This window comes from Coturnix japonica, chromosome 2 (genome assembly GCF_054131305.1).
Source record: "Coturnix japonica strain WE chromosome 2, WE-NBRP24, whole genome shotgun sequence".
NCBI classification, from domain to species: Eukaryota; Metazoa; Chordata; class Aves; order Galliformes; family Phasianidae; genus Coturnix; species Coturnix japonica.
In genome coordinates, this window is record NC_140664.1 from 40,222,780 (window position 1) to 40,239,356 (window position 16,577).

The 16,577-nt window shown below is 36.6% G+C and overlaps 1 long non-coding RNA gene across 3 annotated transcripts in view; it reads left to right on the forward strand.

The window, feature by feature from the left end:
- LOC107310107 (uncharacterized) overlaps positions 1–14,126 on the forward strand; it is a 32,439-nt gene extending 18,313 nt beyond the window's left edge. Inside the window, exons 2-4 of one of the 3 annotated variants that reach the window (XR_001553481.3) lie at positions 13,034–13,153; positions 13,438–13,571; positions 13,964–14,126. This is a non-coding gene — a long non-coding RNA (uncharacterized LOC107310107). The remainder of the gene's footprint in view (positions 1–13,033; positions 13,154–13,437; positions 13,572–13,963) is intronic. The other 2 variants (XR_014942593.1, XR_014942594.1) reach the window with 2 other exon arrangements.
- Positions 14,127–16,577: the final 2,451 nt, after the last annotated feature.

Below are 16,577 nucleotides of genomic sequence, written 5' to 3' on the forward strand. Positions count from 1 at the left end.
AACTGATGCCTGCAGTATTTGTTTCATTTTTTCTCAGAAACTAGACATATTCAGATATCTTACATTTAACTACCTCTATTTTTACTTAATTGTTTGATTCTTATTTTTCTCCTGAAATGTTATATACTGAAGTATTTGTTCAGTTAACCTGCAAAAACGCAGCCAGAGGTGTAACACAGAGACCAGGCAAGTCAGGATTTGATTGCCTAAGAAATCATTTCAAGTAAAACCCGAGGGAAAGCTGTGCTTGATGTACTGTGACACACGGAGGTGCCAGGGTCAATCTGATGTGCCTAAGAGATCAAGAGTGGGCTAAGACTCTTACAACTCAGGTTAGCAAATGACATTTGTCAAGGGTTTGTTATTTTAGGTGGAGCCACTAAGATACAGCAGCATTCTGGAAAACTCACTGCTGCTGAGCAGTCCACTCTGCCACCAGAACTGGTATTTACTCACATAAATCTGCATCATACAAAATTCATCTGGTTAGTTCTGTGGAGTATAACCTCCTGTTTGCAGTATGATGAAAAAAATGATGCCTTTGGACTGAGCACGACTATCCATCAATGAGTATTTCTTCAAAAACAATGCCCATATCAGTCAGTAAAGTGCTAAGTTTCACTCAGGAGTGTGTGCACAGAGCCTGTTTTTCTCCATATTGCTGTGACCTTTCACTGACAGTTGCAGTGTTCCATGTTTCTTAATAAGCAAATAAAGCTGAAGCAAACCAAAACATGATTGTTCTCATCTGATCTTTTTCTGGTTTCTGCATCTAGTGATACAACCCCTATTTCTTTCTATTCTCTGGCTTATTCTTTTCTGAGTACACCTGACACATAAGAGGTTTAATAATTTACAGGTAGAGGGCCTAGTTTGCCAGGCTAGGGACATACTCCAATTTCTTTCCACAACTCTAATGAGACAAAGCAGTCAGAAGCTTATTGCAACCGCCACATAAAATCAGATTTATGGATGCTTTTTGTCAGAGAGTGGTGCAAGATAGTTTGAGTGTTCCACTGAATCTCTCATCTCCAAGACTAGTTTCCCCACCTGCTAATGGAAGAAATGCTGCTATGAGTACTAAATATTTTTTTTCTTAATTAATTAGGTAAGATTGGCCCAGTGTGAAACAGGCTCTGCAATTCTAACCAGTACTACTGCCATATAGACAGTGATTATGATACCCAGAAGACCGTATTTGTAGAGAGAGATCTTTACATTCTACAGATCATTCCTGGTTGATACATTAAAGGAGGGCAGTTTGGATGGTATGGAGCCAGAGGTGCTGTAAATGACCTGCTACTGTTGGAAGAGCTCCTGAGAGTTCTCCACAGCTGGCAAAGGTTATTCTAACCTCTCTAAAAGTGACAGCAGTGCATATCTTGTATCCTTCTGCTTTACACAGAAGATGAGGAGATTCCCATTGACTTTTGTTTGTTTGCTCTGTTTCTGACGTGAATTATTCATTGCTTCTGTTTAAACATTCTGGCTTTTTTGGATCATTTGAAGATATAGCATCGGCATTACAATTTCAGAAGTTATAGCACAAAGGCAAAAAGCATCCAAGTTATATATGGTGGAAGCACATTTAGCTCTAGAAATGGCCATATCTGAAATATTGTATTCTGAGCCAGATGGTGCTGTCAGACAGTGCAGAGTGACAACTTTAACATGATGCAGAAAGGGTAATGTGCCCAAGCAGTGAAGGAACTCTATCTCCATTTACTGCATTTTTTAAACTTCAGTTACAGATGGTACCAGGAAGATCAGCTCAGAAAGAAAAGTAAGACTTCCTCTTGGCTGATTCTGACTTAAAAGAATCTGTCAGAATATTTATAAGTTAGCCAGGCAGGCCGTTCTTCCTAGTGACTGCCTATGTCTCCTTCCTAGTAGAAGGAATAGGTAATAGAAGAAATTGGGAATTTTTAACAACATTTTTCATTTGAAATAATACAGAGTCACTTGCGATCAAGCATCATTTCTAATGACAAGTATATATTAAAATACTACATGTTGTTTTCTTCTTCAAAAAATGGTTGCAATTTTTTGGTCAACATTTCTCTGTTTACAATATAACTTGAGGTAGACACAGTAAATTATTTCTAAGAAATCAAATTGTGACATGTTGAAATAGTCAAAATAAAATATCAGTGATTTAAACTGCTCTGCAATATTTCACAACCCCAACTTTTTGTTTCATGAATATTTTTAGAGTGACTTCATTATATTTTATTGTCAGCAATTTCTGCTCATCTTGAAAGTATTCATAATTAAACAACAACAACAAAAAAATCAAATATGGATTTCACAGGGATTAGATCCGTCATCTAAAAAGCAGACTTTTCTTCCCAAATATTTCAGTATTACATTCTGCTTTCAACTCACATAGCAAAATAACAGCACAAGATGACCATGCCTTAAATGTGATACCACAGACTTTGCCTTATCTTCATCTTAAAATAACTTTGCTCTTATCTATTGAGGCTACAAGCCAAGCTATGTTTTCATCCAAACTAATGAAAATTATCACACTAGTCCATAAAGTGTACACATCCAGTCCAAAATAGTAACGATTCCCAGGGCATTTATTTTATTTGTGACAGCTAAACTCAAGTAAGATGAATTGCATTTCAGAGAATCAACACCTCTGCATGTAAATTTAACCACTGAATTGATAATGAGGAAAAAAATGTTACAAAAATAAAACTCCTACTTAATGCAATGTTCTACTTCTTTTCCTGTAGAAATGCATTAGAAATATAAAAATAAATGTAGTTGATTTTGCTGATCTCAAGCTATTGAAACCATGACAAAATTAGCTGGTGAAATATCTGGTGAAAAGTAGGTGGAATTTTTAACTCCAAGGCACAGCACAATTTTGCATGCAAATAAATTATTTTACAAATTTAAGATAAAAAACTATGGGCTTTTATTGGTGAATGGAGTTACAGAGCACAGCCAGAGAAAGGAGGACTTCATTACTTCTTGCAAGCAACTCAATTCATCACCATGGTTCTCTTGGTATGCATAGCCCATATAGCTTTTCTAAAAGGACATAACTCTGCTTGTGAGTTAAATGGTTAGGAGTGAATTCGGAAATGGAAATCTTACCCAATGAATAAGTGCATGTATGTATAAAAGAAAAGCAGTATACTCAAAAGGAATTAACAGAGAAGCAGCAATCAAGAATTCTAGACCATTGATCTCCAGTCAAACTGATTATCATGTCATTCTGCAATATGTAGCAATGGAATAAAGTTACTTGTCTTTCTGAGGGAGCGTTTTTAGGACTGTTGAATGAAAACAGAAATTTTAAGTTATGTTATATAAAAAAAAATATTCCATGTGATAACTGAAAGCTGTTCTGTGGCTAAGTTTGCTTAACTAATTCAATTTTATGGAACTCATGGTCTCTTCTTTAGAAGCATTGTAAATTTTTTGCTGAATTAAGAGTGGATGGGAGTGCTACTTCCTTTTTCATAGAGAACACAGTCATTCAGCTTTTTTTTTCCCCCTAAGTTTTCTTTCAGAGGCTCATCTACATTCATCTAGCTGCAGCAAAAATATGTCATCTACCAGCAGCTAGCTCTTTGTTTTTTCCCCACTGGCATTCTGAACATTATAAGCAAAGCCAGCAAAAACAAATTTACCTTGGCAGAGCTACATCTTTGATAGGGATTCTGCTAACATAGTGATGCCAACCTGGGGAAGAGACTTTGCACAACACTAACAGGTGCAGCAGTGTTGAGAACATTAACCAAGCCACATTTTTAACTAGGAAATATAAATATCTTGAGTTAGTTTTTCATTTGTTTGATCACATTAGTAAAATAGATAATTCAACATGTGCTCAAACATATATGCGGCAATGATGTTGAGACTTACCTGATATGTCCTCATTATGTAGAATGAGATCCTTTTTGACATCCAGATGTACTATATGGAAATAATTATCTTGCTTATGGGAGCGGGAGTTAATCCATTAATCAGCAAAAACGTGTGGCATTTTTGTGTGTTATAGAATGGTGAGAGACAAGAAAAAGATTTCTTAACCAAATCAAGATGAAGAATTTTTAGGTTTAACATTCTAGGTATTTATCTGAAATAGAAATAGGAATCCAGACTCTGAACACCTTGTTCCTGACTGTGTTCCCTAAACCCAACCAAGCATCTTCAAAATTGCTGTATAGTTGTAATACAGTTCTGCCAGTAGATGAAAACAAAACATAATGATGTCTTCTCCTTCTTTAACTGTGAATTATCATATATCCTAGAGATTATTCAAAGAGTGGATTCCAGTTTCTTTAAGCCTATCATATATAACCCTTACAAAACTGAAGGTAATTTCAAAGACCACAAGAAAAATCTTCACCGAGACATACATTTTCTTCTCAATATTAGACCATTAGGTTGCTGCTTTGTCAAGGAATGGGAATAATTCACAAGTGCAAAGACAAAGGTATAGTGACATTTTTACACAGGAACATAGATCACTCTGAAAGTAATGCCTCCTATCTATTTTCATGGAAATTACAACGGATACAATGAATGCAATAACACTATTTGATAGAGCAAATTCTCAGCTACAAAACACTGTGCTTCAGCACAGTTACCATCATTATCTATGCGTTCTTGTCAGTGATGAACAAGAGCCTGCATGCCATGCTTATCAAACCTTCACCACTGCAGGTGATCCACTGTTTCACATCTACTATGGTGTTGCTGAAATGCATCACCCACCACCTCACTGTGTCTGATCTCCACAAACATTCACAAATGTCAATGAATGTCATTGCCATTTTTCCACATGGAGAAATTCAGTGACATACCTTTGCTACATACACACTTCCATTTGAGATACCATTTTGTCAGACTGCCCCTCTGCTGCCATCTGTCACACAGGAACAGAAGTGAAACTGAATGCTGACAAGAATATTCTCCCTTTACTACAGTACCACCAAAATTCTCTCATGCTGTAGACCAACATAATAAAATAAAAGGCACTACTTTTGGAGCAGCCCTTTATATTTTAAGAATGGCCTGTGGTTTGTAAAAGCTGTGCTGTAAATTTATTTGCCAATGAGTACAATAGACTCAGATCACTCTTTGTTGCAGTTAGTCTTCAGTTATATAACTCTCTCTGTTGGTGACGTGGTGACTCCATATCACAGCATATTCACCCAGAAATTGTTGTCCCTAAACAACTTAACAGCTCAAAACTCAACAGCATTCAACTTATATTGATGAAGCTTGATGAATTTGGCTCTGAGAATCGTCATGTTTTCCCAGACCAAAGTTTATGTTCACAGTATACAAGAGCAGGAGTGACATGTCCCCTGACAAGTACCAGCAGAATTATTAGCTTGAGCAGACATGCTGTCCAAACCAATTTTAGGTTCTGCAGACCTACCCATAACTGCAGTTCATGAAAGGTCAGTTCTGTCATTTGTGATCACTACAAAAAATATAGATTAATGTCTGTTCCAGTTTTGCCCCCAAGTGTAGCTTTATCCACTTGCTCTTTCCCTTGGAGTGACAGAGTAATCTTTGTTAGGGTCACCATGAAGCTAAGATAGATATAGATAGAAAAGCTACATGGGAATCATGCACCTGTCCTGCACATTCACCTTCTGTGTAAGGCCATATTATGTGAGTGAAGAAAGGAACCAGCTGAGTCCAAAAGCACTAGTGATGCAGATCATTATGACTATTCAATGTGATCAAAATGTACACCACATATGCGAGACATCAGTGCACAAGAATCATTCTTATTTTCCATTATTGGCCTGTGGCCACAGAAGCTGTGGTGTAGTTTCTTGTGATCTTTCCTCGTCCATCATGATCTTTCCTTGGCCTCTTTCAGTGCCTGATACTTCTGGCTCAAGACTGGGTACAACAGGTCTCCTTTAGCACACAAAACAGTTCATATCAACATTTTGCAACACAGGACACTAAGATGTGCACAGAAAATCTTCTAATTGAACAAACTCTGTTGGGAGGCCTTACTTAGGGTTAGTACTACAAATGTACCCTTTGCAGAAACAGGAAATTCAATCTGAGCTCCTCACTCTATTTTCTCAGACACCCCCACATTTTTCTAAATATACTTGACTAAGTTCTCCTGTCTGGCTTGAATGTGTAGATAAAGAGCTCCACACAGGTAAGACCACATTTAGATTTGTCTGCCATATGGCATTAGTGTGGACTGTTCCTCTGTATCTTTCCTTTTGTTTTATCCTCTGAATTCCTGCCATTGTTTTATTTCTTTTCTGTATTATTTTTTCCTTTCTGAAAATATTTTAATTTCCTATTCAGATTGCCTTGTAGAGTACAATCAATTAATAAAAATATCTCACAGTTGTTAGTTTATTCTACCAATCTGCTTACATTTTATCATTATCATATTACATTTGGATAGTGCATGAATTCTTTCAGCTTTTGAAATTCTCAGGAGCACTTGGAAACCAAAGCTGAAAGTGAAGTGTTGTGTAGAACTAGGAAGGGAACACTGTTTGTTGGCTGTGTTTTTGTTTTGATTGCAGCCAGCAACAAAAGATAGTACAAAGTTGCACCATCCTGAGGAAACCGGTGGTACTTTGGACTGGATACGAGCTGCACAGGAAGTATAGTTTGGCCACATCCACTCTGGTATTTCATTATGGTTATCTCTGATGTAAGGAGAAAACTGGGATCTTTGTCCTACTCTGCTTCAGGTTGTCATCCAAAGGAAACATCACAAAAACTATCCTTGATCTTGAACTGCAACATTTAAAGCAAGCTTATACATCCTGTGGGTTGCATGTGACCCATGACAGCTAGTAATTAGCTGCACCTCCTGCTGTAATGTCATCATGGTGACAGTTCTTCCCTGTCAAGCAGCCTGGCCAGGCCCCAGGCAGATACCTATAGGTACCTATAGCTCAACAACAAGCAAAATATCAGCACAGAACAATTCCTCTACTTAGTGTGGCTCAGGCAAGTCAAAATGTTGTACACCCATGGATTTTAGAGCCTTCATGTGGAGAGGAGGCGGGTCAATTTAATGGCCAAGTGCCAAAAGGTCACTCAGTGAGGGAAATATATTCACCCTTTCTAATGGATAGTTGTCCTTAAGACTCCCAAAAAGTTTTGGAGAGCTTTCAATGGTAGTCGGCTATCAGTTTAGTGTATCAGTATGTAAAGCTAAATACTGAATATCTCTTCCAACAGCCAGGAAAGGTACTACATCTCTGACCTAAGGACTTTCACTTGGCTTGATCATCTCTGAGCTCTTGTTTTGTATGCTACTTTTTGACCTTCATCTGATCACCAGCGTTGTTGTCCTTTTCATGCAACCAGGGGTCTCCTGAGCATGGAAAAGAGCTGGTATTGTTGGATCCTTTCAATTATTCTGCATTTGCATAAAGCTGAGGCTTGACAGCTTCCTCTGCTGCACTTGCACAGCCTTACTGTGAATGTAACGTTTCAGATCATAGCACGTAGGTATGTGCATCCTGCTTATTGAACTGAAAATCCTTCCTAGTTTATAAAAGATGGAGTAACAAACAGGAATGATCGAACTGAAGCCTATATAAAATGGATCTAAGAGATATCCTTCTGTCATGCTGAGACCTGATTACAGTGTAAGTGCTGTCAGAAGGGCCATATGTTCCATTCACAGCATGGCTTAGCCCTCTGCGGGCTCAGCAGGAGTGGGCCGTGTCTTGACAATTTGTCCAAGGCATATCATGAATTGACTAGGATAAAGAGATTAGGGCCCTGATCCTCTAGTACCTTCCACCTTGTGCAGTGAGTGCAGAGCAGATGTTGGTTCTGATAGCAGTTTCGCCTCCCTTTTGAAAAGGTGAAAATGACTATAGAAACAGAAGTAACCACTGAACTTAATTCCTGCCCTGTGTTTTCTTTTCAAGTGTGCATTTCTTCAATGACTTGTCTTATTCTAATGGCTACACAGGAAACAAAAATGGAGGAAAAAAGGAGAAAAGTGGCAGCTTAGAGTATGCCCTTCACAGTGTTCAGACCCCAGCCACCTGATCCCCACCTCATCATTAAAATCAAGAACAAGAATAGATAGTGCTATTAAGCTAAGATAATGAAACAGCAAGCAGAAAAATATAGGCTGGAAATGTCACGTGCTATGGCTGTGCCAGATTCCTTCCTTACCTTATTTACTACCCCTTCATCTCACTCTTAGTCTCCTTCTGTGATGATATTTTCCTTAGTGCCCTAGAAAATGTCCTTTAGGCTCCTAAGTCAATTATGCAGTAAAATTTCATGAACAACTTCAGAAATGGGGATTGTGGTCAGATCCCCACTAATTTTCATGAAAATTAGTGACTCTGTTTAAAAAGGTCAGAACTGCCAAATGGTAACAAAAATACAGCAGCAGGCAAGCTCTGTCGAGTTAAGGGTTTGCTCATGAATTTTGTTCACAGAGCCCTGTAGAAAATAACCTTGCCTCTGTCACAAAGAGTACAACATTATGGCTTGAAACATGATTTTTATGAGTCCAATGAAAACTGGGTAATATACTAATGTGCTTGCATCTAAAAAGGGGAAGGGGGAACAAAATGTCAGTCTATTTGATTTTTGTTCTCTCAAAGAAATTCAAGACTAGCATAGTCCCCTGAATCACTGCTATGAGTCAGCAACTCACAGATATTTTTGTAGTAATTGGCACCACATTTGAGGCTCTGCAATTAATGCAAACATGACAGAAGAAAGAAAGTTAATATGGTATTATATCATCAAGCTCTATTTGTCATAAAGGGCAAACTTAGTGGTAGCAGGTATAATACTTTGTCTTTTGTCATATGAGGGACATTCAATCTGTGATTTCTTTTGCACTGGATAGAGCTGCACCCAAGTTTTATGAATATTTATTTTTTTTCTTAGTTTTGGGAAGGAAAAGGCCAAAATAAATCTTCTTTGACTTTGACCCAAAAAAGAAATATTTTGCCTTCAGGTTTTTAAAATTAAAAAATTTTGCCAAATTTTAGACAAAATTTTCACTTCAGATATTTTAGATGTTTAATTTTTTTTTTCTTAAAGGGAGTTTTTCTTGCCATTTTAGCAAAAATTACCAAATTTCATTCTTTAACATTGTTATCAACAATTAATAGGGTGCTTAAATACAGTAGCTGATCATATAAGCTTATCATGTAAACTTGTTAGTTTAATCAAACAAGAAGAAAAGAACAGAATGAAGAAAGGCTCATATTAAACTTTATATTAAGTAATTCACATTATAGTCTGGAGGTGACTGACTGTTGCATGAGTTCCATCTCTTCTGGAGCAATGGAGAATTTAGCATTCTGTTTTGTTTAGACAAGGGCATGGTTCTGTTGATAGCTTCCCACTTCCTAGACCCTTACCTCGATCAGTTTGTTTTGCTTTGCTGCCTAAGAGTATTGTCAGAAGCCTCTTTTGATCCAACTCTGCAACTGGAAAATATCTGAAAAGAAAAATTCCTAAAGGCCAGGGAAGCATCTGTAAAGCAGGAGAGGGAGCCGTGGGCACAAAAGACGTGCTGAGATTCTCTTGTTTTGCATGGTGGGTTGGTGAAAGTCTGTATCCTGCAAGATCAGCCTCAGGACACAGTTTATTCCAATGGATTTAGTGCTAGCAGGACTGTAACTTCAGAGCTTAGCAGATTGAAAACCACAGTTACAGCGTGCAGTGCCTTGGATGGTTTCCCTTTTTCACTGCTCAGAAGCTCTCAGAAGTGAAAATGAAATGGCAGAAGATTTATAACCTCCTCCATGTACATACTTAGACTGGATTCTCCACTCTTTTTAGCTGCACAAATTTGTGTGTCTTATGTACACCAAGATGTACCACACTCTGAAAACTTGCTTGCTAGTAATTCAAAATTGGAAGAGAAATTCCTCTCATATGATTCTACGTGCTGTAATTTATTTACCTCTGACACTGATTATTTGAACACCCTCCTTCCTAATGACTCTTCTGTCATGCCTCATTGTTGTTCAGCTGCTTTCTTCCACTAGGAGCTCTGTAGTACATTTGAAAAAAAGCAACTGGTCTCCAATTTTTTTCCCTGCTGTCCCCTGTAAGTGTGCTTTGGTGATTTCCAAAGGTGTTCTGGGAAGGAGCTAGTTTGCTGTCTGATTTCTTTTTTATTTAGAGTGCAGAAATGACAAACAAGATACAACAGTGCCATTCCGTTTTGGAAAAGAGCCAGGTTCAAAGACCATAGAGGCTTTTATAAAGCTCCATTACCAGAATAGGTTTCAGTCCTCTGCCATTCAAGCCCTTTAGACATGTGCTCAAACACATTCTTTCCCCATTCGTAACACAGTGGGATACAAGGTGAGAGAAACCAGGTTCAGCTGAGAAGTATTACCACTGCATTCTCAAATTAGAGTGAAATTGGTTTGGTTGATTCTTTCATTGTGCTCCCATGGAGAAAGCTTGTACCCAGTAAATGTTTTTTAATCAAGTGGTTTGAGTGAAATTTCAGAAGTACTGAAAAGGATACTTAAAATAAAATAAAATAAAATAAAATAAAATAAAATAAAATAAAATAAAATAAAATAAAATAAAATAAAATAAAATAAAATAAAATAAAATAAAATAAAAACACCTTGTCTTCTTTCTTAAAGTTTGACAAAGATACACAGTTTTAATGTAATTCACAAAGATAAACAAGAAAATAATATCATAATTTGGGCCCCACACATGCACGTTTGGCTTAATACCTACATAGCAGTGCACAGCTAGCAATCTGTTACTACACTGAATATTGCCTTTCATCTGCTCTTTTCCTAAAATAAATCTCACTCAGTAACCTTCCTACTTTTGGATAAGGGGTTCAATAGGCACTGATATCCTTTCTATTGTCAGACATGAGGTTATAACTGAATAATGATGATAATTAAAATTAACTGATGTGACTAATAAAACAAATTCACATCAGCAGTGAAGGACACATTGGGTTTGGTTTGGATAAGCAGGGAGAAGATTGATTATTTAAATGTTATCCAAAGGATGCGTGCTAAAATGGGAGCAGCAACAATTCAGATGGAAATCTTACAATAACAGCTGCTTCACAGTAAGTTCTTTCTTGCAGCTGGAAAAAAAGAACTGCTGCAGTTTATAACTGAAGGCAATATAACCACTGATCAAAATGACCTGATATATGGTGCCTTCTCAGCACTTCTCAGCACCATAATCACAAATACTGACACCTTTTGAACATTGATGAATAGCATTCAATGAGGTAGGGGTATGTCTAGATTCCCATTTTGACTACTGAATATAAATAAGCTCTGTTCTGGAATTTTATAAGACATATAAAATGTGTTTACATTATATTTTCAAATTCAGTTGCATTAAATAATATGCATTTATCTTGTAATATATTTTCACACACATATCATGCATATACATAATATTCATAATGTTTTTGTTAGTCTGCCTTTTAAGTGACTGAAGGAAGATTGAGTCTGTTCGATATGCTATTCCACAGTCCATAACCATATCTCTGAAACTTTTTTCCCACATGTTTGATTTGTACCAAACTACTTTTCCTATCACATCCTGCATTCAAAGCTCACTAAATCTTGAAGTGTTGCTTATGAACATTGATTTTTTAACAAGTAAACATTCCATCTTCTCATCTTTCTCTATATGCCAGCCCTGTTTTCTTCTTTTTCAGTGTAAAGGCAAACACTTCTACTGCTTTAGCCACGCTAGCCTATTGTCCCTCAGCTCAGGGGGGGGGGGGGGGGGGGGGGAAGAAATTCCTTCAGTTTTCTTTTCAGTTTTCTTTAAAGAAGCCTTTCATACTGAGCGTATTTAAAATGGGGGGGGGGAGGGGGAAAGGAACCAACTAAGCATATAAAAAGTAATTTCCTAAGATAGCAATGTTCTTTATTCCCCTTGCTATTATTAAAGATGTTAGTATTAGAATAGCTTTCTCCCTCACAAATCAGCTTTTCCTTTAGCAGAGGGAAGTCATAACCCTGTGTTTATGACATCTCATGCTGTTTCTTCAAAAATAATTGTTGTGCCACCAGTGCAGAAAAGATCATGGAGCTGATGATGTTTTAATATGTTAAATGCTCACCCTGACTTTAAATGCTGTATTTTCAAATCAGATGCACTCTGGCTTCCCGTTGTGCACAATCACAATAACATGCCTACATGTCCTGAGTGCTCAAATTGGAGTATTTATTTGAGACCCTGAAGTGGACATAAGTGAGAGTGTCAAATGTAAAGGACATGGTTCTGGCCAGTTAAAAAGAACTGTTCTAAGTTTCTGAGTACTTCCAACTCAATTCCATCAACTTCTTGTGAACTAAACAGAAACTAAATATGAAAAATATCCCAATGTTCCCACAGATATGTATTTATGAGTTTTTTTTTCTCTACCTTAATGGTCTCTCTTTCAAAATACTACATTATTTTTTGAGAGGGAAAAAAAAAAAACCAAAAAAAAAACCAAAAAAAAACACCACAAAAAACGTAGTAGTATGATAGCACAGTCATCCTAGAGGAAAAGAGAAAAAAGAACTCAGTTCAAACTCCAGTTCTATTATTTAAAATTCACTGTTTACAGTCAGAAGCTGCTATTTCCTATTACATAAATTAAGTGAGGCTACCAAGAAGGAGTACTGGTAAGAACATTTATTTTTAATGGTAAACAATATTAACTAATCATTACAGAATCATAGAATCCTTAGAGTTGGAAGGTCATCTAGTTCAGCTCCCCTTCAATGAGCAGGGACATAAACAGTTAAATCAGGTTGTCCAGGGCCTGATCCAGTATTGTCTCCGGGAACAGGGCAACAATCACATCACTGGGCAACTTGCTCTAGTAACTCGCCACCTTCACTGTAAAAGGCTTTGTCTTTATATGCAGTCTAAATCTACTCTCTCCAAGCATGAAGCCATTTCCCTGTGTTCTGTCACCACAGACTCTCCTAAAGAATCTGTTCCCTACTTTCCTGTAGCTCTTCTTTAGATATGGGAAGGCTGTTATCAGGTCACTTTACAGTCTTCTTTTCTCCAGGCTGAACATCCCCAGATCTTTCAGGCTGTCCTTGTAAGAGAGGATCATTCTCTGGATGTGCTCCAACAGGTCCATGTCTCTCCTGTGCTGAGGACTCTACATTTGGACACAATACTCCAGGTGAGGTATCATCAGTACAAAGTAGAGGGGCAGGATCACCTCCCTCAAATTAATGTCTATGCTTCTTTTGATGCACCCCACAGTACAGTTGGCTTTCTGGGCTGCAAAGGTGCATTACTGGTTCAAGACCAGCTTCCCATCCACTAGTACCCCCAAATCAGTTTTGGGAGGACTGCACTCAATCCTTTCAGCCCCCAGCTTGCATGAGTAGTAAGGCTTGCTTCAACCCTGGTGCTTTTTAATTTGTTGAATTTCATGAAGTTCACCTGGGTCCTCTGCTCAAGCCTGTCTAGGTCCCTCTGGATGGCATCCTGTCTCTCCAGCATGTCGACTAGACCCCACAGCGTGGTGTCAACAGCAAACTTGCTGAGGGTGTACTCAACCCAACTGTCAATGTCATTGATGAAGTTATTAAAAGGTATCAGTCCCAGCATGGATCCTTGTGAGATATCACTTGTGAGATATCACTGTTCGCTATGCAGATGTTAATCCATCAACAAACAATAATGGACTAGAGCTGTGTGTTTTCCTCTTTTGGAAAACAGGCATTGTTTTTACATTTTCCTTATTGTAATGATAACTTTTTGAAAACACAGAACAGTTTCTATGGTAATTTTCTAATTTTACAAATGGAATAGCTTTTTGCAAATATATGGAGATATATGACTTGGGTAAAATATGTTGTTAACGATATTCAGAGGGAGAAATATGTAATGCGAAAACTGAGGAAAGGACAAATTCAAACAAATAAAGAAACAAAAAATGTTTGGTTTTTTTTTTCTTGTTTTGTGTTGTTGTTTTTCCTAACAGATTCAAACCTACACTTGAATTCATTTGAGATACTGTTTATCCTCCTGACACATCAACCAGTTGAACCCAGAAAATAAAGGACAAGAACTCCCCTTCTGAAGAATGCTACAAGGGCTCTGGAATAATTGGAATTTCAATGTGTGGATGAAAAGGAAAACCATTGTATAGGTTTTCCTTAATAATAAGATAGCTTATTTTTTAACCTATATACAGACTATGGAAATACAGACTATGGAAGAGCTTGAGAACGTAGGGAACACAAGTTTGAATCCCCTGGTGTTATGACAAGTCCTGATCTGTCTAATTTTAAGGATGGATACTTTTGAGATGCAGGCTGAATGCAAATACATTCCCTGTGTTGAGCCAAAACTGTGGGTACATATGTATTCCTGCACATTTAATTGTATTATCCTTCTAAATTGTCACAATACTGAACTAAAAATGTAGATATTTGTACACATGTCAAGGACATTTTCAAATTTTCTGTGATGACAACAATGATATTTTATTTTTGTTACCTTAATTTACAGACTCCTTTGGAGTCTCCTTTCCCAATTTCATCTTACAAACCAAAGCCACCAAGAGGTTAAATTTCAAATTTCATTTGAAAAGAAATAGGAAGAAAATGCCACTCAATCTGAAAACTGCTATGGCCTGTCATCTCCAAGCAAATTTCATGAAGTTATAGTATCTGTCCAATTGCACTATAGGAAATCTAAATTCAAGTCATCCAAAAGGAAATAAATACTCAAAACACCTGTGAAATGTAGCAACTTTAGCACAGGGAATACTATAGAATCAGAGAATCATCAAGGCTGAAAATGACCACTATTATCATCTAGTCCAATTGTCAGCCAACTACCACCATGCCCAAAAACCACTTCCCTCAGTGCCACACCCACACATTACTTGAACACCTCCAGGGACAGTTACTTTGTCACATCCTGGGCAGCCTGTTCCACTGCCTCACCACTCTATCTGAGAAGAAATTCTTCCTAATATCCAACCTAAACCTCACCAAGCACACTTTGTCTAGTGCCTTCAACAACAAGTAACAGTCAACACTTCTAAAGAGAAGCATGCTTCACTTTAGACAAAGATTTATATATATACATACATATATATATACACATATACATATATACACACATACACACACATATATAATGCGTATATAATAATTCATATAATAATAATTATATATATATAATGCATATATATATTCTGCTTGATTAAACAGTCTTTCACGTTTCTGGAAATAGTTTATTGCACATGCAAATTTTAGAATTGAGAAGTTATGACTAATTTACAAATTAGATGTAGTGTGATCAGCCAGCAGAAAAAGGCAGGCCTCTGGGGGAAAAAATAACTGTGGGAAAAAATATGAGCTTTTTTTGTCTGTGCATGTATTTTGCTTGTGTTTACAAGTTATCTTTATTTGAGCCAACACCTGAAAGGAGAATGTAATAGTCTAATTTTGTCAGCACCACTTGTAGCTCATGCAAACCCCATTTACACCTATAAAACAACCCAAAATAATTATTTCTTTCCTGTTTCTGGAAAGCCCTTGCAATGTAATGGCATTCACATTTTCAGATATATTTTTGTAGTTTTTGTTGTTTTTAGCTGTTTACTTCTTAAGAAAGCTTTGAAAGGGAAGATGTTGGAAATGGCTTCAGTTAAAATTAAAAAATATATTTTTATTAAATTTACTATACTATTATTCTTAACTATTAATAAATTTGGGGGGGCAGAAGGACAATAATTATAGAAATTGAAAATTACTTCATAGAATCATAGAATCATGGTATCATTAAGGTTGGAAAAGACCTCTAAGATTACCTATTCCAATGAAAAAACAAAGGAAACCAAGGTCAATAATGAAACAATCATAATACTAAAATGGCCAAATACTCAATTGAAAGTTTCAGGCGAAAATAAAATAAAATAAAATAAAATAAAATAAAATAAAATAAAATAAAATAAAATAAAATAAAATGTTTAGATTAAAAACTATTGCAGCAGTTTCACAAGAATATTAGCTTTTGAAATTCTAAGAAAAATTTTTTTGAAAAAAATGCCAACAATTTTAAGATTTAGGAGATCATGCACATATGTGAGAATCAAGGTAAGTCTACCTTCTTAAGTGTTGAACAGCCTCAGCTGTACATGAGATCAGTATCAGCTTTACAATCAGTGAACAGAGTAGCTGTATCCCTGTATCTTTTTCCAGGTAGAATAGGCAACTTTTTGAAAAATATGACTACCATGTTTCAGAATTCAGTGTTTCTTATACATGGAAATTTTCCACCAGTCTAATAATAACACCATAAAACAAGAATGTTATCTTTTGTGTTCTTGATTTTTATGATGTTTAAGTAAATACAGATACTGAGCTAAGAAGCTAACAAAAAAAAATCAAACAATAAAATAAACAGAAAAAAACAAAGGTCATGTAGAGAAAAGTCCCTGTGTCTATCGTTACATTAGTATGTGATTAAGTGAGACCTAACTGGCTTTTGTTGCTCCTGTTTGATTTAATTCTGACCAGTCAGGATGAATCACTGTAGGAAATAACAGGATTAACTAAGTAAAAATCACGATGCAGCATTCA